The 23,064-nt window shown below is 45.2% G+C and overlaps 1 protein-coding gene across 5 annotated transcripts in view; it reads right to left on the reverse strand.

Annotated features, from left to right (window-relative positions):
• ZUP1 (zinc finger containing ubiquitin peptidase 1) overlaps positions 1 to 23,064 on the reverse strand; it is a 211,880-nt gene that overhangs the window by 139,285 nt on the left and 49,531 nt on the right. For 2 of the 5 annotated variants that reach the window (XM_063917198.1, XM_063917194.1), the window contains exon 1: positions 14,082 to 14,293. The exons of the other annotated variants lie outside the window; for them this stretch is intronic. The gene's annotated coding sequence lies outside the window, so the exon portion shown is untranslated. Of the gene's footprint in view, positions 1 to 14,081; positions 14,294 to 23,064 lie in introns of those variants that run through there. 5 annotated transcript variants of the gene reach the window in all.

A 23,064-nucleotide genomic window follows, 5' to 3' on the forward strand; every position in this document is an offset into this window, starting at 1 on the left:
AGCCAAATCGCCGGAAAAGTTAGTCAAAATCTCCTACTGCCAGTTCAAGGGAAATCCCTCAGTCAAAATCTCTCATAGTCAAAATCTCTCCGTATGCATGCACCTTAACAGTGCAGGTTTTAGTGATATCCAGGCTTCAGTATAGGTGACTTAATTAGTAGCTCAGTTATTTTGATTTAACCACCTGTGCTGCAGCCTGGATATCACTAAAACCTGCACTGTTTGGTGTGCCTTGAGGACCGTGGTTGGGAATGCCTGGTCTAGGAACTTAAGGGGTAATTCCAAGTTGATCGCAGCAGGAATTTTGTTAGCAGTTGGGCAAAACCATGTGCACTGCAGGGGAGGCAGATATAACATGTGCAGAAAGAGTTAGATTTGGGTGGGTTATTTTGTTTCTGTGCAGGGTAAATACTGGCTGCTTTATTTTTACACTGCAAATTAGATTGCAGATTGAACACACCACACCCAAATCTAACTCTCTCTCTGCACATGTTAAATCTGCCTCCCCTGCAGTGCACATGGTTTTGCCCAACTGCTAACAAAATTCCTGCTGCAATCAACTTGGAATTACCCCCTTAACCCAGATTGTACGGATTAAGCATGTTAGTGGGTTAATTCACCAGGCAAGAAAATAGAATTTTGATAACCTACCGGTAAATCCTTTTCTCCTAGTCCGTAGAGGATGCTGGGGACGACATCAAGACCATGGGGTATAGACGGATCCGCAGGAGACATGGGCACTCTAAAGACTTTTCATTGGGTGTGAACTGGCTCCTCCCTCTATGTCCCTCCTCCAGACTTCAGTTATAGGAACTGTGCCCAGGGAGACTGACATTTCGAGGAAAGGAATTACTTAACTAGTGGCGAGATATCTACCAACTCACACCCTCAACCATGCCGCACACATGGCATTCAACATAACACACGCCAACAGGCATGAACCAATTGCAGCAACATGCTGAAACTAAGATAACACAACTTGTGTAACTCTAATAACTAAACTGCAGGCAAAGTACGCATTGGGACGGGCGATCAGCATCCTCTACGGACTAGGAGAATAATAGGATTTTGGTACTCACCGTTAAATCCTTTTCTCCTAGACCGTAGAGAATGCTGGGGACTCCAAAAGGACCATTGGGGTATAGACGGGATCCGCAGGAGCTTGGGCACACTAAAAAGACTTAAGACTGGGTGTGAACTGGCTCCTCCCTCTATGCCCCTCCTCCAGACCTCAGTTAAAGGAACTGTGCCCAGGAGAGACGGACATTACAAGGAAAGATTTTTGTCATAACTAAGGGCTACCAAATTACCAGCCCACACCATAAACATACCATACAACCGGAATAACGCCAAACCAGATAACAGTATGCATAAAACTCCAGCAACCAGCTGCAACAAACCAATATACAAGTCGTGCATAAACTAACTTAACCAGTAAGAAACTATATAATGCCAGTAATAGTCCGCACTGGTGACAGGCGCCCCACATCCTCTACGGACTAGGAGAAAAGGATTTAACGGTGAGTACCAAAATCCTATTTTCTCTTACGTCCTAGAGGATGCTGGGGACTCCAAAAGGACCATGGGGATTATACCAAAGCTCCAGAACGGGCGGGAGAGTGCGGACTACTCTGCTGCACGACTGAGCAAATGCCAGGTCCTCATCGGCCAGGGTATCGAACTTATAGAATTTAGCAAAAGTGTTCGAACTCGACCAAGTAGCCGCTCGGCAAAGCTGTAGTGCCGAAACACCTCGGGCAGCCGCCCAAGATGAGCCCACCTTTCTGGTAGAATGGGCTTTAACCGACTTCGGCATCGGCAATCCCACCGAAGAATGAGCTTGCTGGATCGTACTACAAATCCAGCGTGCAATAGTCTGTTTTGACGCGGGATGACCAACCTTGTTGGCCGCATACAAAACAAACAACGCTTCAGTTTTCCTAGTAACAACTGTCCTAGAAACGTAAACTTTTAACGCTCTTACAACATCCAGAGATTTTGGAATCGCCACTTCTTCCGTAGCTACCGGAACCACAATAGGTTGGTTAATATGAAATGACGAAACCACCTTTGGTAGAAATTGTTGACGAGTCCTTAATTCCGCCCTATCCGCATAAAAAATCAAGTACGGACTCTTATGAGATAAAGCTGCCAATTCCGATACTCGCCTGGCAGATGCCAGCGCCAAAAGCATAACTACCTTCCAAGTGAGAAATTTTAATTCAACCGTCCGCAAAGGTTCAAACCAGGAAGACATGAGGAACCGCAAGACAACATCAATGTCCCATGGCGCTACAGGCGGTACAAACGGTGGATTGATACGCATTACACCCTTCACAAAAGTCTGAACCTCTGGGAGGGCAGCTAACTCTTTTTGAAAGAAAATAGACAAAGCCGAAATTTGCACTTTGATGGAACCCAATTTCAGGCCTGCATCTACACTCGCCTGTAAAAAGTGGAGAAAACGACCCAAGTGAAAATCCTCCGCAGGAGACTTTTTAACCTCACACCAGGAAACATATTTCCTCCAGATACGGTGATAGTGTTTCGCCGTAACCTCTTTCCTAGCCTTAATGAGAGTTGGAATGACCTCCCTGGGAACACCCTTACGAGCTAAGATCTGGCGCTCAACCTCCATGCCGTCAAACGCAGCCGCGGTAAGTCCGGAAACACGCATGGACCCTGTAACAACAGATCCTCTCTTAGAGGAAACGGCCAAGGATCTTCCACCAGTAAGTCCTGAAGATCCGGGTACCAGGCCCTTCTTGGCCAGTCTGGAACGACGAGAATCGCCTGAACCCTTGCTCGACGAATGATCCCCAGCACCTTTGGAATAAGAGGAAGAGGAGGGAACACATACACCCTCTGGAAAACCCACGGAGACACCAGGGCGTCCACCGCCGTGGCTTGTGGGTCCCTTGACCTGGAACAATACCTCGGGAGCTTCTTGTTGAGCTGAGACGCCATCATGTCTATCAACGGAATTCCCCAGCGTCTTGTCACTTCTGCAAAAACCTCTTGGTGCAGAGGCCAATCTCCCGGATGGAGGTCGTGTCTGCTGAGGAAATCCGCTTCCCAGTTGTCCACCCCCAGTAGGAAAACTGCTGACAGTGCGCTGACGTGTTGTTCCGCCCAGCGAAGTATCTTTGTGGCCTCCGCCATTGCCGCTCTGCTCCTCGTTACGCCTTGCCTGTTTATATGGGCCACCGCTGTGATGTTGTCTGACTGTACCAGGACCGGTCGACCCTGAAGAAGACTTCTTGCTTGGAGCAGGCCGTTGTAAATGGCTCTTAACTCTAGAACATTTATGTGGAGACAGGCTTCCTGGAGCGACCATTTTCCCTGGAAATTTCTTCCTTGGGTGACTGCGCCCCAGCCCCGGAGACTTGCATCTGTTGTCAGAAGTACCCACTCCTGGATACCGAATCGGCGTCCCCCCGGGAGGTGATGAGTTTGTAGACACCTGCAATTCCAGAGCCTTTTCTTCTGGAAGGAATACCTTCTGTAACTCCGTGTCCAGAATCATGCCCAGAAAAGTAGCCGAGTGGTCGGAATCAACTGGGATTTCGGCAAATTGAGGACCCATCCGTGTTGTCGCAGAACCGATAGAGACAACTCTACACTTTTCAGCAATCGTTCCTTGGACCTCGCCTTTATCAGGAGATCGTCCAAGTACGGGATAATTGAAACCCCTTGTTTGCGAAGAAGAACCATCATTTCCGCCATGAACCTTGGTGAAAATCCTCTGAGCCGTGGAAAGCCCAAACGGCAACGTCTGAAATTGGTAATGAGAATCTTGTATCGCAAACCTGAGGAAAGCCTGATGCGGAGGATATATCGGGACATGTAAGTAGGCATGAAATCCCCCCTTCTAGGCTGGACATCACAGCTCGAAGGGATTCCATCTTGAACTTGAAAACTTTCAAGTATGGATTGAGAGATTTCAGATTTAGAATTGGTCTGACCGAACCGTCCGGTTTCGGCACAACAAAGAGTCTCGAGTAGAACCCCTCCCCCCGCTGAGACGAGGGAACGGGAATAATGACCCTCTGTAGACACAGTTTTTGAATCGCTGCTAGCACCAACTCCGTGTCCGGAAGAACTACTGGTAATGCCGAAATGAAAAACCGGTGAGGGGGCATCTCCTGAAACTCCAGTTTGTATCCCTGAGACACGATCTCTAGTACCCAGGGATCCAGGCCTGATTGAATCCAGACCTGACTGAAAATTCGTAGACGGCCCCTCACCGGTTCGGACTCCCCCAGGGAAGCCCCAGCGTCATGCGGTGGACTTGGTAGCAGCAGGGGAGGACTTTTGGCCCTGGGCGCCCGAACCTGCAGAAGGTTTCCTTCCCCTTCCTCTACCTTTTGAAGCGAGGAAGGACGAGCCTTTTCCACGCCTGTATTTATTGTGACGAAAGGACTGCATGTGCTGATGTGGTGCCTTTTTCTGTTGTGTGGGAACATAAGGAAGAAAAGAGGACTTACCCGCAGTCGCGGTCGAGACCAGGTCAGCCAAGCCGTCCCCAAACAAGACAGTACCTTTGAAGGGTAGCGCTTCCATAGCCCTCTTGGAGTCGGCATCAGCGTTCCATTGATGGATCCACAGGGCCCTCCTGGCTGATATCGATATGGCATTGGTTCTTGAACCCAAGAGACAGATGTCCCTCGCCGCATCTTTTATGTAATCTGCCGCGTCCTTAATATAACCAAGAGTTAGAAGGACATTATCTTTATCAAGAGTATCCATATCATTAGCTAAATTCTCAACCCATTAAGCAATAGCACTACTCACCCATACCGACGCCACAGCGGGTCTGAGCAATGCACCCGAATTTGCGAAAATGGACTTCAGAGACGTCTCCAGCTTGCGGTCCGCCGGATCTTTGAGAGCTGCCGTGTCAGGACACGGAAGTGCCACTTTCTTAGACAAACGAGATAAAGCTTTGTCAACATTTGGAGATGCCTCCCATTTTTCCCTGTCCTCAGAGGGGAAAGGATACGCCATGTAAATTCTCTTGGGAATCTGCCATTTCTTATCCGGCGACTCCCAAGCCTTTTCACAAAGAGTATTCATTTCATGAGAGGGGGGAAATTTTACCTCAGGTTTTTTTCCCTTGAACAAGCAAATCCTTGTTTCCTGAACCGCAGGTTCATCAGAAATGTGTAAAACATCTTTTATAGCCACAATCATGTACTGAATACTCTTAACTAAACGTGGATGTAACGCTGCCTCAGTGAAATCGACGTCGGAATCAGAGTCCGTGTCGGTTTCAGTATCTACCACTTGAGTAAATGGCCTCTTTTGCGACCCGGATGGGGTCTGTACCTGAGACAAAGCCTCTTCCATGGACTTTTTCCACACCTGTGTCTGTGCCTCAGACTTATCTAACCTCTTTGATAAGGAAGCTACATTCGAGTTTATCGTACTGAGCAATGCTAGCAAATCAGGTGTCGGCTGCGTCGACAGTCCCAACTCTAGCCCCGCATCCGCTCCCCCAATAACCTCCTCCGGTGAATAACCTTCAGCCTCAGACATGCCGACACGTAGTACCGACACACCACAACACACAGAACGTCTCTGCTAGGTGACAGGCCTACAATAAAGCCCAGATAGAGGACACAGAGGGAGTATGCCAGCTCACACCCCAGCGTCCATATATCGCAAAAAACGATATATGTACCCAGCGCTGCCTTATGCCACTATTAAGCGCCACACTGCGGCCCCCCTCTGAAAATGCCCCCCCCCCCGTTACTTGGAGAAGCATGGAGGTCCCGCCAGCATCTATCCCTCAGCCGCGTGTAGCAGGGAAAATGGCGCCCGTGATCTGCGGGACGAAGCTCCGCCCCCTTCCCGGAGCGCTTCGGCCCACCAAATTCAAAACTGTAAAAATGCCGGTGGGGGTCTGTACACGGTGCCGAGGCACCCACAATCTTTCTGCCGCCCCAAACAAGCTCCAGTAACATGCTGCCCAGGGCGCCCCTCCCCCCAGCGCCCTGCACCCAGTGAATACCGTTGGTGATGTGTGTGGGAACATGGAGCACAGCGTTACCGCTGTGCTGAACCTTCCGTTACTGAAGTCTTCTGCCGTCCTGAAGTCTTCTGATCTTCTCATACTCACCCGACTTCTTTCTTCTGGCTTCTGTGAGGGGGTGACGGCGTGGCTCCGGGAACAAGCAGCTAGGCGCACCAAGTGATCGAACCCTCTGGAGCTAATGGTGACCAGTAGCCGAGAAGCAGAGCCATGAAACTCACAGAAGTAGGTCCTGCTTCTCTCCCCTCACTCCCACGCTGCAGGGAGCCTGTAGCCAGCAGGTCTCCCTGAAAATAAAAAAAACCTAACAAAAGTATTTTCTAGAGAAGCTCTGTAGAGCTCCCCTAGTGTGCATCCAGTCACTCCTGGGCACAAAGTCTAACGAAGGTCTGGAGGAGGGGCACAGAGGGAGGAGCCAGTTCACACCCAGTCTTAAGTCTTTTTAGTGTGCCCAAGCTCCTGCGGATCCAGTTTATACCCCATGGTCCTTTTGGAGTCCCCAGCATCCTCTAGGATGTAAGAGAAAGGATTTACTGGTAGGTAATCAAAATCCTATTTTCTCATACATCCTAGAGGATGCTGGGGACGACATCAAGACCTGGGGTCTATACCAAAGCTCCAGTACGGGCGAGAGAGTGCGGATAACCCTGCAGCACCGATTGACTTGAAGTCCTCATCGGCCAAGGTGTCAAACTTGTAGAACTTAGCAAATGTGTTTGACCCTGACCAAGTAGCTGCTCGGCAAAGTTGTAATGCCGAGACCCCCCGGGCAGCTGCCCAGGATGAGCACACCTTCCTAGTGGAGTGGGCCTTTACCGACGTCGGTAAAGGTAAACCAGCCGTAGTATGAGCTTGCTGAATCGTATTTCTAATCCAACGTGCAATAGTCTGCTTGGAAGCAGGACAGCCAATCTTGTTGTGAGCATACAGGACAAACAGAGCCTCTGTTTTCCGTATACGAGCCGTTCTAGCGACATAGATTTTCAAAGCTCTAACCACATCTAGAGATTTTGAATCAGTGACTGTGTCAGTAACTACTGGCACTACAATAGGTCGGTTTATGTGGAAAGATGAAACCACCTTCGGAAAAAAATGTTGACGAGTCCTCAACTCTGCCCTATCTTCATGGAAGATCAGGTAAGGGCTCTTGTGAGACAAGGCCCCCAATTCAGACACCTGCCTTGCGGATGCCAAAGCCAAAAGCACCACCACTTTCCAAGTGAGAAACTTCAATTCTATCTTTTGCAGAGGCTCAAACCAATCCGAATTGAAGGAACTGCAATACCACGTTAAGGTCCCATGGTGCCACTGGAGGCACGAATGGAGGTTGGATGTGGAGAACCCCTTTCACAAAGGTCTGAACCTCTGGAAGAGAGGCCAATTGTTTCTGGAAGAACACTGACAAGGCCGAAATCTGGACCTTGACTTATCCCAATCGGAGGCCCGTCTCCACACCATCCTGCAAAAAATGGAGAAAACGTCCCAACTCAAACTCTTCCGTAGAAGCCTTCTTGGATTCACACCAAGACACATATTTTCTCCAAATACCGTGGTAATGTTTCGACGTTACTCCCTTTCTGGCCTGAATAAGGGTGGGGATGACCTCCTCGGGAATACCCTTCCTGGCTAGGATACGGCGCTCAACAGCCATGCTGTCAAACGTAGCCGCGGTAAGTCTTGGTACACGCACAGCCCCTGCTGCAGCAGGACCTCTCGAGTAGGAAGAGGCCGAGGATCTTCCATGAGCAACTGCTGAAGATCTGGGTACCAAGCCCTCCTTGGCCAGTCTGGGGCAATGAAGATTGCTTGAACCCTTGTTTTTCTTATGATCCTGAGTACTTTTGGGATCAGCGGAAGTGGAGGGAAGACATACACTGACGGAAACACCCACTGGGTCACCAGTGCATCCCCTGCTACAGCTTGAGGGTCTCTCGACCTGGAACAGTATCTCTGAAGCTTTTTGTTGAGACGAGACGCCATCATGTCTATTTGAGGAACTCCCCAAAGACTTGTCACCTCTGCGAAGACTTCTTGGTGGATCCCCACTGTCCTGGATGGAGATTGTGTGCACTGAGGAAGTCTGCTTCCCAGTTGTCTACTCCCGGAATGAATATTGCCGATAGAGCTTGTAGATGTTTTTCTGCCCAGCGGAGGATTTTTGTTGCCTCTGCCATTGCCGCTCTGCTTTTCGTTCTGCCCTGCCTGTTTATGTACGCGACTGCTGTTACATTGTCCGCCTGGATCTGCACGGGACGGTCTTGAAGAAGATGTACTGCTCGTTGAAGGCCGTTGTAAATGCCTCTTAGCTCCAGAACGTTTATGTGAAGGCAGGCTTCCTGTTGTGACCAACGTCCCTGGAAGTTTTCTCCCTGAGAGACTGCTCCCCAGCCTCGGAGACTTGCATCCATGGTTACCAGGACCCAGTCCTGAATCCCGAACCTGCGTCCCTCTAGCAGGTGAGAGCTGTGCAACCACCACAGGAGCGAAACCCTGGTTTTTTGATGACAGGATCATCTTTCTGTGCATGTGTAGGTGTGACCCCGACCACTTGTCCAACAGGTCCCACTGGAATATTCTGGCATGGAACCTGCCAAACTGTATGGCCTCGTAGGCCGCCAACATCTTCTCCAACAACCGAATGCACTGATGGATCGACACACTTGATGGTTTCAATATCTGTTTTACCATTTTCTGGATTTCCAGAGCCTTTTCCAGCGGAAGAAATACTCTCTGAACTTCTGTGTCCAGAATCATCCCGAGGAAAGACAACCTTGTCGTCGGTTCCGACTGTGACTTTGAGTAATTTATGATCCAACCATGTTGTTGGAGTATTGACAAAGAGAGTGATATGTTTTGTAACAACTGCTCCCTGGACCTCACCTTTATCAGGAGGTCGTCTAGATAAGGAATTATACTGACTCCTTTCTGACGAAGGAGAACCATCATCTCCGCCATCACCTTGGTGAATACCCTTGGCGCCGTGGAGAGACCGAACGGTAACATCTGGAATTGGTACTGGCATTCCCGAACCGCAAATCTCAGATAAGCCTGGTGAGAAGGATAAATGGGAACATGCATGTAAGCATCCTTTATGTCCACCGACACCAAGTAGTCCCCCTCCTCCAGACTGGCAATCACTGCCCGAAGTGATTCCATCTTGAACTTGAACCTTTTTAGGTAACAATTCAGATCCTTTAGATTTAGGATCGGTCTGACCAAGCCGTCCGGCTTCGGAACCACAAAGAGGCTTGAATAAAAACCCCTCCCTTGTTGTGACAACGGTACCAGGACTATGACCTGGTCTTGACATAATTTTTGGATTGCCGCTGTTACTGCTTCTCTTTCTGACGGAGAAACTGGCAAGGTCGATTTGAAAAATCGGCATGGGGGAACGTCTTGAAACTCCAGCTTGTACCCCTGGGATACTATTTGCAACACCCATGGATCCAGGCCAGACAGAATCCAATCCTGGCTGAAGAGTCTGAGACGTGCCCACACCCGAGCGGCCTCCCACAAGGGAGATCCAGCGTCATGCTGGGGATCTGGCAGAAGTAGGGGTAGACTTCTGCTCCTGGGAACCTGGAGCCGCTGTGGGCTTCTTTCCCCTTCCCCTACCTGCAAATAAGGGGGAACCTCTCGTCTTTTTGTATTTATTGGGCCGAAAGGACTGCATTTGCGGGTGATAGGTCTTTTTTGCCGGTGCAGGCGCAGAGGGCAAAAATGTCGACTTACCTGCGGTAGCCAAGGCTAACGCATCCAGGCCATCGCCAAATAAGGCCTCACCTTTATATGGGAGAGCCTCCATGTTTCTTTTGGAATCTGCATCCGCGTTCCACTGGCGAATCCACAATGCCCGCCTAGACTATACTACTGCCATGGTAGCAGCCTGTGAACTCAAGAGTCCAATATCCTTCTTTGCTTCCAGCATGTAGGCAGCAGCATCCTTGATATTCACTAACTTAAGGAGTATCTCATCTTTATCAATCGTGTCAATTTCTGATGACACGCTTTCTGACCATTTTTCAATAGCGCGACTCACCCATGCGCAGGCAATAGTGGCCTAATCAGTGTACCATTGGTAACATAAATGGATTTCAATGTCGTTTCCATTTTGCGGTCTGCCGGCTCTTTAAGAGAAGCCGTGCCAGGAGCAGGGAGAATTACCTTCTTTGTCAACCTGGAAAGTGCACTGTCTAACACAGGGGGTGACTCCCACTTATTCCTGTCCTCAGCTGGGAAAGGGTAAGCTATGTGAATCCTTTTGGGAATACGAAATCTTTTAATCAGGATTCATCCACATCCCTTCAAACAAAGCATTTAGTTCGTGTGAAGGAGGGAACGTGACTTTGGACTTCTTTTCCTTACATAAATACGCCTTCTCCTGAGGTACAGGAGTGGTTTCTGTAACCTCCAACACGTACCTTATAGCCACAATCACATATTGTATATTTTTTGCAAATTTATGATCTATCTCTCTGGATTCACTATCGTCGACACAAGAGTCAGACTCCGTGTCGGTATCAGTGTTTACAACATTTGCAAATGGTCTCTTATGTGACCCAGAGGGGCCGCCCGCATAAGGAATAACAGCATCCTGAAAAATCACATATTCCACAGATTTTCTCCAGCATGCAGCCTTAGATTCAGACTTATCTAATCTAAGGTTAATCAGATGTATACTGTCATGTATTTCTTTCACCCATGCAGGCTCTTGGTGTGCCGGTAGCGCCACCACATTACAACTCTGTGTCCCTAAAATGGCTTCCTCCGGGGAGGAACTCCCTGCCTCAGACATGCCTCACACATGTACTGCACACCAACAGACACACTGGGACTTATTTTGGGGACAGACCCACAGTAAAATCTGTCAGAGGGATACAGGATAGGAGCAGCCAGTTCACAACCCCAGCGCCAGTATTCCCTGTGAACACAGAATGTCCACAGCCAAATAGCGCTTTTAAACAGTAATTCACACTATTAAATGCACCACAATCGCTTTGTGCCCCCCCCCCCCCCCCCCCCCTTTATAGCACCCTGTACTTGTCAGAAGTGGAGGAGAGGACCAGCGTGTTCTCTGCAGCCTGAGGAGAGAGAGAAAATGTCGCGGAGTAGTGTGCTGGCTGCCTGAGGAAGAAGCTCTGCCCCCCCGCAATGGCGCCTCCTTATATTCATATAAACACTGTAATATTTATACTGGCGGGGGTAGGGCTGTGCCAGTGGCAACTTATGCCCCCTTTTAGCCAGTTTTGAAGTATTTTTATTGCTGCCCAGGGCACCCCCCACGCGCCCTGCAGTGCCTGTGTGTGTGGGCAGTAATGGCGCGCTGCGCTCCCGCCAGCCGCGCCGCACCTCAGCCGTCACTTACTTGATAGATCATTCTTCTTATACTCACCTGTCTTGACTTCTGGCTCTGTAAGGGGGGTGACGGCGTGCTGTGGGAGTGAGCATCTAGAGATGGCTAGCGTTCAGTTCCCTTCAGGAGCTAATGGTGTCCTGTCAGCCAGAAGCAGAGCCATGAAACTCTGAGGAAGTTGGTTCTGCTTCTGCCCCCTCAGTCCCACGAAGCAGGGAGTCTGATGCCAGCAGATCTCCCTGAAAATAAAAAAACTAACAAGTCTTTTCAGAGAAACTCAGTAGAGCTCCTCAGAGTGCATCCAGTCGACCTGGGCACATTTCTAAAACTGAAGTCTGGAGGAGGGGCATAGAGGTAGGAGCCAGTTCACACCCAATGAAAAGTCTTTAGAGTGCCCATGTCTCCTGCGGATCCTGTCTATACCCCATGGTCTTGATGTCGTCCCCAGCATCCTCTAGGACGTATGAGAAAAAAGGTATGTAATTGAATAGCCCCAGACATTAAAACCTGAGGCTACCACCCTTTTTACGGTGCTGTAAATAATTGCATCTAATTGAATTCCCCCATGCAACATATTAAACTAGAATGATCATTTCTGTCTGTTTAAATTCTGCTGTATTTCTAAATGCCGTATGCTATGCTGGTATTGACACCTACAGTCTCTCCTTACTGCTGCATCATGGACTCCACTTCAATGTTTTTTTTTGTTTCTCTGTAATTCCGACTGCAGGTTACACTTCTGTGAATTGCTTACCCTAACCACTGTAACCTATGTAGTGCGCCCTAGATAGCTGCCTTGTCTGGTACTGTTGACACACAATTATTTATGCAGTTAACCTGTTAGTTCACTGTTCATTTTATCCTTGCATGTCACTTATTCGCACATTGTCACCAAAGTAGTGCGCCTAACATGACTGCCTCATTAGGGGCTGTGTAGAATAGAAAATGCATGGTTCTGATAAACGGTTCCACTTGCATTAGGTCGACATGGAAAGAGGTCGACATGCGTTTTTCTAATTTTTTTGAACTTTTTTATACTTTACAATCCACGTGGACTACGATTGGGAATAGTAACCTGACCGAAGCATGGCGAGCCATGCGAGGGGACACTGTGCAGTAATTGAGGTTCCCCATCACTTTATGAAGAAAACACCAAAAAAAGTAAAACTCATGTCGACCTAATGACCATATACAAATTTTAAAGAAAGAAAAGAAAATCAACTTTTAATAGCAGCATTCTTTCCCTTCCATAAGAAAATGAATTCTTCTTCAAAGAGGATAACATGTTCGATATTTTATTCATGAACTTGTAAAATAAAGAAGTTCCAATACCCATACAGTATGTGATGCGAATATCTTTATTATCATCACATATGATGTATCATATGTCCCCTTTTTTTTTTTGAAGGGGTCATGTAGTGTGAAATATAAAATTATTAAAGACAGAATAACGTGTAGGAAAAAATAAATTACATTTTTGTGAATAAAGATGTTTAAAATAGAATAAAATGCTATTACGCTGTCTTTATTCTGTGAATTAATGCAATACCTGTGATTTAACAATTTATATTAGTATTCCTTAAATGACCACTGGATAGTTTGCCAGTGATATCAATGGAAGGTTACAAATGTAGCAATATTTAGAATGATGTTTACAGATTCTTCATTCAGTGATCAAAATGCAACATTAGTTGCTATAAGGTGATGTGATGAAAATATTTGGAATAACCCTGCAATTTGGAGGAGTATATCCTTGTTATTTAATTGCTGGATAACAATAATACTATTGCTATGTTTTCATACTTTTCAAATGTAGGATGATTCCAGATTCCCATGCTTATTTATAGCTTGTATCTTGCATATTAAATGTAATGTGAGTAGCCACTGTTAGGATTATAATATAGGGTTGCTGATAAATGTTCCTTGGAAATAGATGTTGGAGATGAATAATTAGTGATAATGTTTACAGCAGTGTATTTACTAATACTATAGGAATTGAATCATAACACTGGAAGAAAGGACAACCAGTCAGTATTAAGATCAATACTGGCCATGTACATGTAAGAATAGGGAAAAGGGGAGGTTTATCTTCCAGTGTTATGATTCAATTCCTATAGTATTAGTAAATAAGAACGGAGTCAAGAACTTGAGGTTCAGAATTGGTCGTACTGAACCATCCGGTTTCGGTTCTACAAACAATTTGGAATAGTACCCCTTGTTGTGCAGATGAGGTGGAACTGGAACAATGACTTGAGTCTGTACCAGTTTTTGGATGGCCTGCTGTAAAGTTATAGTTGCCTCTAGTGAAGCTGGTAAGCCTAATTTGAAGAATCTGTGAGGTTGGAGGTCTTGGAACTCCAATTTGTAGCACTGGGAAATAAGATCTATGGCCCAGGGATCCCGGCACGAACTTGACCAGATGTGACTGAAGAATTTTAGTCAGGCTCCCACCTGACAGCTCTCCAGGCATCGCGGTCCATCGTCATGCTGAAGGTTTTGAGGAAGCAGAGCCTGAGCTCTGTTCCTGAGCACCTGCAGTTGTTGGTTTGCGTGGCTTACCTCCTGCACCTCTGGAAGACGTAGAAGAGCCTCTGGATTTTCCCTTAAACTTCGCTGTCCAAAAGGACTGTAAATTTGAAGCTGAATAAGCTTTCCTGGCTGGGGGAGCTGCGGAAGGAAGATATGTAGACTTACCCGCAGTAGCTTTGGAGATCCATTTGTCTAGTTCATCTCCAAACAAGGCCTCTCTTGTGAATGGCAGGCCTTCCACACCTTTCCTGGAGTCCGCATCAGCAGTCCACTAGTGATAGTGTAGGAGCTTCCGCAGTATAGCAAATATATATCGATTCACGCTTTTTCGTATTTATTAAGATATTTACTGTATGCACAAAATGGGTTCATGTGTCCTTAAGAAAAATATTGCAGAGTTGGTAATATCTTGTCCTAAAGCATGACTTGTACAAAGACAAAAGCAACATTAAATGTATCCAAGGCGGACAAAGCAACACCAGATATATCCAAGGCTAATTGAGAAGAATGCTGAAAGAAATCTTCTGAGTTTATGTCCGAAAGACTGATAAACGAAACAATAACCATTTTCAAGGCTGTTCTAGTTGCCACTTGGAACATTGTATGACAATCGATGTATTTCAAGACATACATGGTGTATTCTGATTGGCTAAATGTATTGGCAAACATGAATCCTTTGTTTTCAAGCTATAAATAATAAAGCTATGACGGCCCCTAGCAGGTCATTTATGATTTGCATAGGTTACACATGAACTTGTGTCATCTTATCATTCATTGACCTCCAACCGGTTGCTAAAGGAACAGAATTCTGACTGATGACTGCAGAGAGTTTATAGACCAGACCTAAAGAGGTTAACATTACCCTAACATTTTGGGGGCTCGTCCGGGATATTCCAGCATCTCCTCCACTGGCAACAAATCCTCTGATCTTTCAGGAACCGCTGATAACAAAAACTGGTAAGTGAGACTTAATGTGTAGATTTCTACCTGCTCACTTGGCTCAGCGTTTTCTTGAATGCATCTGAGAAAGTCCAGTCGCGAAGATCAGAGAATATCTTAAAGAGCCCAGTATCAGTCAGAAGAAGAAATTTTTTTTTTTAAAGGTAAAAAATATATTGTATGTCATATTGTTGAATTGTGGGTAAATATCTTCAGCTAATTTGTCACAAGTGTACAGGGGGAATTAATCAAATATTCAGAAAAATTTTACATTTTTAAAAGGTGGCGTATGGCCAAGGTGTATTCTAATGCTGATAAACAGTTTGAATTGAGAAATAACCAAAGAGGTGTATGCAAATCTTGTACCTGTGTTGTTGTGTTAAGAAAATACAAAGGGTCTGTAACACCGAGATTGGTGGCAATTACAAGCACTGAAGTCTCATTTGGTTATGTGGAAAATGATGATGAATTTTATTGTACAATAGGTTGTCATTTTAAAAAGAGGATTGTTGGAACATTACATTGAGAATGATTGGTCTAACATCATAACCTATTGGCCTAGGAACCACATAATCCCAGGTCTAAGACCCATTTGCCCGTGCAGCCTCAAACAGCTGCCGTGCACATATATAACAGATATAGCATTTACTGTCATCCTTGTTTTTTGGATCCTTGCACTGTTGTATGTACTCTGTCAATATGCTTTTGAAAAGGTGGGGGGGAGTCGGGTTGTCTGCTGAATAATGAAACCAGTGTCAGTAACTAGATTCTCCTGCATACATTGTACTGTATATACTGTATGTCCCTATGCAAGACAGTTAAGGGGTAGGATTGGGTCAGTAATAAAGAACAGCTACTGTCTGAAAGAGACACAAGGTGAACATATTCCAAGAAGAGTGGGGAGTTTACCAAGAACACAAGGAACAACAGGGGCACTGGTACAAGCAGGAGTCTATATAGGCAGGGGGATAGACCCTTGGAGTAACTTAACAATAATATTAGGGACGCATCTCAGTGATCCAGAAGAAATAATCTATTATGCAGGTCTCACTTGGGGAGCAGTACTAACAGATTTTCCACTAATACAGGGAGGAAGGGGCAACACTACAACCCCAGTCAGTTGTCCACAGACGGATTTATGGAGCTCTTTAGGTACAAGTATAGAAGAAATTCTTCAGAGTCAGCGTCTCACAAGGAGATTTTAAGTCCCTCATAAGGAGTTACTAAAATACCACATCAGGAGGGGTTCCGCGCACGTTCACCCAGGCATGGGAGCGCGGTCTGTAAAGATGTCAGGGCCCGACAAACCCGTGGATATTGTTAGTAACAGGGAGGGGAGAAAAGCTATGAAAGGAATAAGTTAAGTCCCTCATAAGGGGTTACTAAAATACCACATCAGGATGGGTTCAAACCCGTGGATATTGTTAGTAACAGGGAGGGGAAGAAAGCTATGAAAGGAATAAGAAAAATTTACAAAACAGCAGGTTTTCCGTCAGAAGGGACACTAGACCTAGAGAAATGGCCAAAAAAAACAAAAAAAAAAAACATTTGCCTCCTGTAACAAGAGTTGGATAATTAAGCATAATAGTAGAGATCAAGCATCCATCTGGATCACTGTAGCACAAGAATTGCAGAAAATACAAGGAATGGTGTGAAAACCAGCAAGAAAAACCTAAAGCATGAAGAAGTGGCTTCCCGAGGTACCTCCCTGCCAAAACACCATCTGAACAAGAAAATGATCAAGTGACCCTTGTACTGCCAACAGGTCACCAATATCAATGCATTATAGACTCGGGAGCAAGCCGAACAATTTTAAAGCAGCTAGAGGTACCAAGTGAATTAATGACCACTGAGACCTAGTCCAGCAACAGCACCTCCACACTATACCCCACCCCTATACCCAGACATGCATGCACACCCAGGTACCCCTAGTATGAACAGAATTGAATCATCTGCAAGCTCACTAACAGTGAAATTGAAAAGAGATGAAACAGGAAAATAGAACAACGTTTGAAAATGGAAAGATGTACATGACAAGACTTAAGAGATGGTGTCATGCACAGACTCTCAGGGCACCAGCAGCCCCAGACTTGAAACAGGAGAAGACTGAGTCCATCAGAACTTACTATGATAACTATACGACACACAAGATGATAGAATATGAGGGTGTGCAACTCCCGTGTCGGCAACAGTGTACTCAGTCACCACTGGCAGTTCGATAAAAGTGACTTTACCCACAGGAGACACAAGGGTTTCAAGAGCTGTTTTTATGCACAACCAGATTCCTCTACATTTACTTACAGATCAGGCCATTGCAACGACTGGATTGGGAGGTTAAGCCCTACCCCTGCAAGAAAGCTAAGATGTAACCTGAAATACAAGCTGCTATACAAGTCTATCTCTCACAGGAAAAGTAAGACAAAGAGGAACAACAACTCCCAGCATGAACATCATTATGTTGAACATCAGCCTGGGTGGACTTGGACTAAGAAGATGACATGCCAGCAGCAGTGAGAAAGAATATGCAAGTGAAGAAAGGACAAAGTATGAAGAATAATGAATGAATCATAAAGAGAGGTGATTGGAAAAAGAAAAGTTGAGAAACAATATGAAGGTCGCATGAAAGTTTGGAGACTAAAGGAAGTCTGCTTTAAAAAGGACAAAGAAAGACATCTGACAAGTGGTCAGTACTACATGGCAAGATTACAGAGATAATGCCATGATTTAAAGCAACAGAAGCTCCGGGGTTTAAAGCAAATAATAAGGAACAAGACAGAAAAAGTTCCTAAAGACAAATAAATGATGCTTCTTCTGCCAATATGAAGTACAAGCTTCTTCAGGTACTCCCCAATGAACATAATGTCTCCAGAGGAAACAGCAGAAGGTATAATTACAGTCACCTTGCCCACTGGAGAAATACGTTTGTGCCTAATGAATACTGGAGCCAGCACACGCAGAAGACAGCAGAGGGAGATACCACAAGAACTGATGATATCAGAAATTCTTAAAAGGACAGGAGATGCAAGAACTACAGTCACCAATACCAGCCCAGTTCTTAACCTCGGAGTACATGTCCAGTGACTTTGCTGAAGCACAATGTACTAAAGCTTATCCAAGGAGAATACAGTACACACCAGCAGAAGTTTAACTTTCTAGCAACTTATCAAAGGAAAGAAAAAAGAAAAAGAAAAAAAGCCATTTAGAAGCAAGTTAGAACAGAAGTTCAGTATTGACTCATTCCCGCAGTACTAGTTGTAGAAGAAAGTAAGCAATACTACTGGACCAGGATAGCCCTGTGGAGGGGCTATATCACCAAGTGATTTATCCACAAAACACACAGCTAAATACAGGATGTGAATGAACTGCTGATTGCCACCACTACTAAAAGAGCACTAAGCACCAAGAAGGGGCAGTGTCCTTAGTGAAGTTTCTGGAAGAACAAGACTGCAGAGCCTCAAAAGGAGAAATTGCAGCTAGTCAAGCAAGAGTTAATCTTCCTAGGACACTCAAGGTACCCGACATCTAACAAAAGTGAGAAGAAAAAGATTTATACTGCAAGCTAAGATGCCAACTAGTGTCAAGCAAGTCGGATGATAATTCCTGGGCCTAGTAGGACACTACAGAACATGGATACCTCTAGCACCAGTCTACATGCAAGCATTGTATGACAACACTGAAAGGGAGGAGGGTCCGCATCCTACATACAGCAACAGATGAATTAAGCTATTGAACACTTGGAAACAGCAGTTGCCTCATCTCAAGCCCTAGAACTACCTGACTATTAAAGAAAGAGGCAATACATAGAAGTCCTTACGCAAAATCATGGACTGAGGTGAAGACCAGTGGCCTACAACTCAAGCAAGCTTGACAGCAGTAATCAAAGAGCACCTACCGCCATCAGAGCAGTGATAGCAGCAACAGTCCTAGCAGAGTACAAGAGCACAAACACAGTGCTGAATCAGTAGTCCTAGAAGAGGACAAGAGCACAGGCATAGTGCTGAATCACGAACTTATCATCCAGGGTCCACATGCAGGTACAGAGAAGCTTCAACAAGCAAGAACCAGACACCTGTCAGTGGCAAGGTTGACCATGTATGAAGTAGCACTGCCAGAGTGCGACAAGTAACCATTAGAAGATGTATTACCCTCAACTCAGCAACCCTTTTCCAACATTAATCAATAAAGGTGTTGAATCTCAAGATTCAAAAGGAGGGAAAAACAGATTATCTACTGATGAATGGAAAAGACAGAAGTTTCTAACATTCACTCATGAAGGTAAACAATATTGTTGGACACGATTACCCGAAGGGGGAGCAACCAGTCCATCAGATTTCTCAGAGGCAATGGCATTAATCCTGCAGAAATGGAGACCGCACTTTACAGACACCCAGTTAGTTCAATATGTCGATGATCTGCTTATTGCTGCACAGACAGAAGAGAAGTGCAAAAAAGGAAACAGCATCACTACTCATCTTTTTGGCAGAAGAAGATTGCAGAGTGTCAAATGCCAAACTACAGCTAGTACAGAAAAGAGTTATCTTTTTAGGACACTGCATATCCCAAGGAACAAGGCATCCTACTGATGAAAGAACAAAAGCAATAACTCAAGCAAAAACCCCAAGAACATTAAAAGAAATCAGAGCTTTCCTGGGCCTTATTGGTTATTGCAGAGAATGGAGACCCTCAGCTTCATTACTGATGCAACCTCTATATGAATTAACAAAAAAGGAGGCGTCAGCAGAAAACAGGGACACCATTGAAGAAGCAGTAAAAAAAACTAAAGCAAGCCATAACAGCCCCAGCATTAGGATTGCCTGATTACAACGAGCCTTTGAACCTATTCTGCCATGAAAACAGATGGCATTCTGTAGGGGTGCTCACCGAAATACGGACCAAAACAAAGACCAGTGGCATACTGTTCAGCCCAGCTGGATCTGATTATCAGAGGAGCACCATCCTGTGTCCGAGCAGTGGCAGCAGCAGCAATACTGAGGGAAAAGGTGACAGACCTTGTGCTTGATCATCCACTGTGTATACAAGTACCGCACGCTGTAACAGAAATACTAAGTCAAGAAAAAAAGCAAGCATCTTTCTGCAGCCAGACTTACCAAATATGAAGTAGCACTATTAAAGCGCTTCCCATGTCACCATCACAAGATGCACTGTACTAAACCCAGCTACACTCCTTCCAATCAACGATTCAAAAGAGGGGAGGAGAGGGGGAAATGGTGGTGATGGTAAATCGTTAGATGAGGAGGAAAATGCTGCTACAGAAAAAGAAAATACAACACAATCATTTCCACATGATTGCCTAGCCCTCATGGAATTAGAGACTTTACCTCTTCCTAATGTCCAAGATACACCACTGGACAATCCAGACATGAACCTGTTCGTCGATGGATCAAGATATTATGATAATGGATCCCCAAGGACAGGATATGCAGTAACAACTGAAACTGAAGTCATAGATTCTAGACCAAGAATGTCAGCACAAGAAGCAGAACTCATAGCAATGACCAAAGCCTGCATACATGCTGAAAACATGACAGCTAACATCTACACGGATTCACACTATGCTTGGGGGGTGTCCCAGGATTACGCTGTTATTTGGAAAAGTAGGGACTTCAAAGGTGCAAACGGAAAACCCATCAAACATGCCGGTTTGATTATGGAACTCTTCAGAGCATTGGAACTACCTAAAAGGATTGGCATAATCAAGGTACAAGCACATACTAAGAGCCAAACCATGGAAGCTAAAGGAAATGCATTTGCAGATGCAGAAGCCAAGAGAATTGCCTTACAATCAAAAGAACCTGAGCAAGTCTTAGTAGCTAAAGATGTGAAGCAAATGCCGAGTGAAGAGGAGCTGATCAAAATTCAGCAACAAGCATCACAAGGAGAAAAGGAGAAATGGAGATGATTGGGGGCAGAAGAAGATGAACATGGACTTTGGAAGTCAAGAGAATTAAAGTACTGTCTACCAGCAGCTCTATTTCCACCTATGTTACAAGTAGCTCATGGACAAGTACATCATTCAAAGGAAGCCATGGTAAATAGAGTACAAGAGCATTGGATAGCTCTAGGCTTCAATAAAGCTGCAACAAACTTTGTAGCAGGATGCTGGATCTGTGGAATCAGCAATCCAGGACAAAGAACCAAGACACCTCTAGGAACTATACCCAAAGCCTCTTACCCATTTCAAAAGACTACAAATAGACTATATACAGTTGCCACGAAGCGGTCCATATGAATATGTACTAGTAACAACGGACATGTTTAGTCACTGGGCCGAAGCCTGGCCAGTAAGCAAAGCCACAGCAAAAACCACTGCAAAGAAACTGATAGCAGAAGTAGTATGTAGATTTGGGATACCTCAGGTTATAGAATCAGATAGAGGTACACATTTCACAGGAGAAGTCATGCAGCATATAATGAAAGATTTGGGGGTACAGCAGGCCTTCCACGTGCCTTACCGTCCCCAGGCGAGTGGGGGGGGGACATCTGAACTTTGACCTTAAGCTAAAACTACAGAAAATGATGACAGAAACCAAAAGAACTTGGCCAGAATGCCTACCTATAGTCTTGTTCAATATTAGGACCACACCCATGAGACCCAGTAAACTGACTCCATATGAAATATTGTTTGGGTCAGCTCCAAGAACAGGTTGTTATTATCCACAACAATTACAACATAATCATAGTGATTTAACAGGTTATGTACAGGAGGTCTGTAAAACATTGACTAACCTCCATTGCCGAGTGTTTTCTTCCATTCCAGACCCAGAAGGATCAGCTACGCATAAGCTAAATCCAGGAGATTGGGTCTATTTAAAGAGACATGTGAGAAAGACCTTTGAACCAAGATATGATGGTCCATATCAAGTGCTGCTAACCACGCCTACCTCAATCAGGGTGAAAGGTCGTGATACCTGATTACACGCCTCCCACTCGAAGAAGCTGACAGTGACTCTCCAGCCAGAAGAATGAAGTTGCTTATCCTTTGGTTGTTGTTAAGGGTAATCCCCAAGGTTTGAACTATAAGTCCAGGCAACTGGTTTACTGAAAGGGAATAGTTCAGGCCTAGTGTAGGTAGTATAGGGAGAAAAAGTGGAATCAAAAAGAGGGGAAATGATAGTGTAGGAGCTTCCGCAGTATAGCAAATATATATTGATTCCCGCTTTTTCGCATTTATTAAGATATTTACTGTATGCACAAAATGGGTTCATGTGTCCTTAAGAAAAATATTGCAGAGTTGGTAATATCTTGTCCTAAAGCATGACTTGTACAAAGACAAAAGCAACATTAAATGTATCCAAGGCGGACAAAGCAACACCAGATATATCCAAGGCTAATTGAGAAGAATGCTGAAAGAAATCTTCTGAGTTTATGTCCGAAAGACTGATAAACGAAACAATAACCATTTTCAAGGCTGTTCTAGTTGCCACTTGGAACATTGTATGACAATCGATGTATTTCAAGACATACATGGTGTATTCTGATTGGCTAAATGTATTGGCAAACATGAATCCTTTGTTTTCAAGCTATAAATAATAAAGCTATGACGGCCCCTAGCAGGTCATTTATGATTTGCATAGGTTACACATGAACTTGTGTCATCTTATCATTCATTGACCTCCAACCGGTTGCTAAAGGAACAGAATTCTGACTGATGACTGCAGAGAGTTTATAGACCAGACCTAAAGAGGTTAACATTACCCTAACACTAGCGTAGCCACAAGCCCCTGCGTGCTGACACTGCCATAGTGGTGGTGTGTGCATTAAGCAAACCAATATCTTTTATGGCCTCCACCATAAAGTTTGCAGAGTCCTGTATATGCTGCAGGAGTAAAACAACATCCCCCCTAGACAAGGAATCTAACCCCTCAATTAGGTTACCTGACCATTTAGCAATGGCCTTTGTGATCCACGCACATGCAATAGAGGATCTTTGGGCCACCCCAGCAGCTGTGTACAAAGATTTGAGTGTAGTCTCAATTTTACGATCAGCCATATCTTTAAGGGAGGCTGCACCAGGGACAGCAAATACAATATTACGTGACAGCCTAGAGACTGATGTGTCCATTATCTGTGAATTTTCCCATTTTTCCTATCCTCTAGGGGAAAAGGAAAAGATTAGAGCAACCTTTTAGGGATTTGAAATTTCTTATCAGGATTAACCCATGGTTCTTCAAACAGGGTATTCAATTCC

The sequence above is a fragment of the Pseudophryne corroboree genome, chromosome 4 (assembly GCF_028390025.1).
Source record: "Pseudophryne corroboree isolate aPseCor3 chromosome 4, aPseCor3.hap2, whole genome shotgun sequence".
Classification (NCBI taxonomy): Eukaryota; Metazoa; Chordata; class Amphibia; order Anura; family Myobatrachidae; genus Pseudophryne; species Pseudophryne corroboree.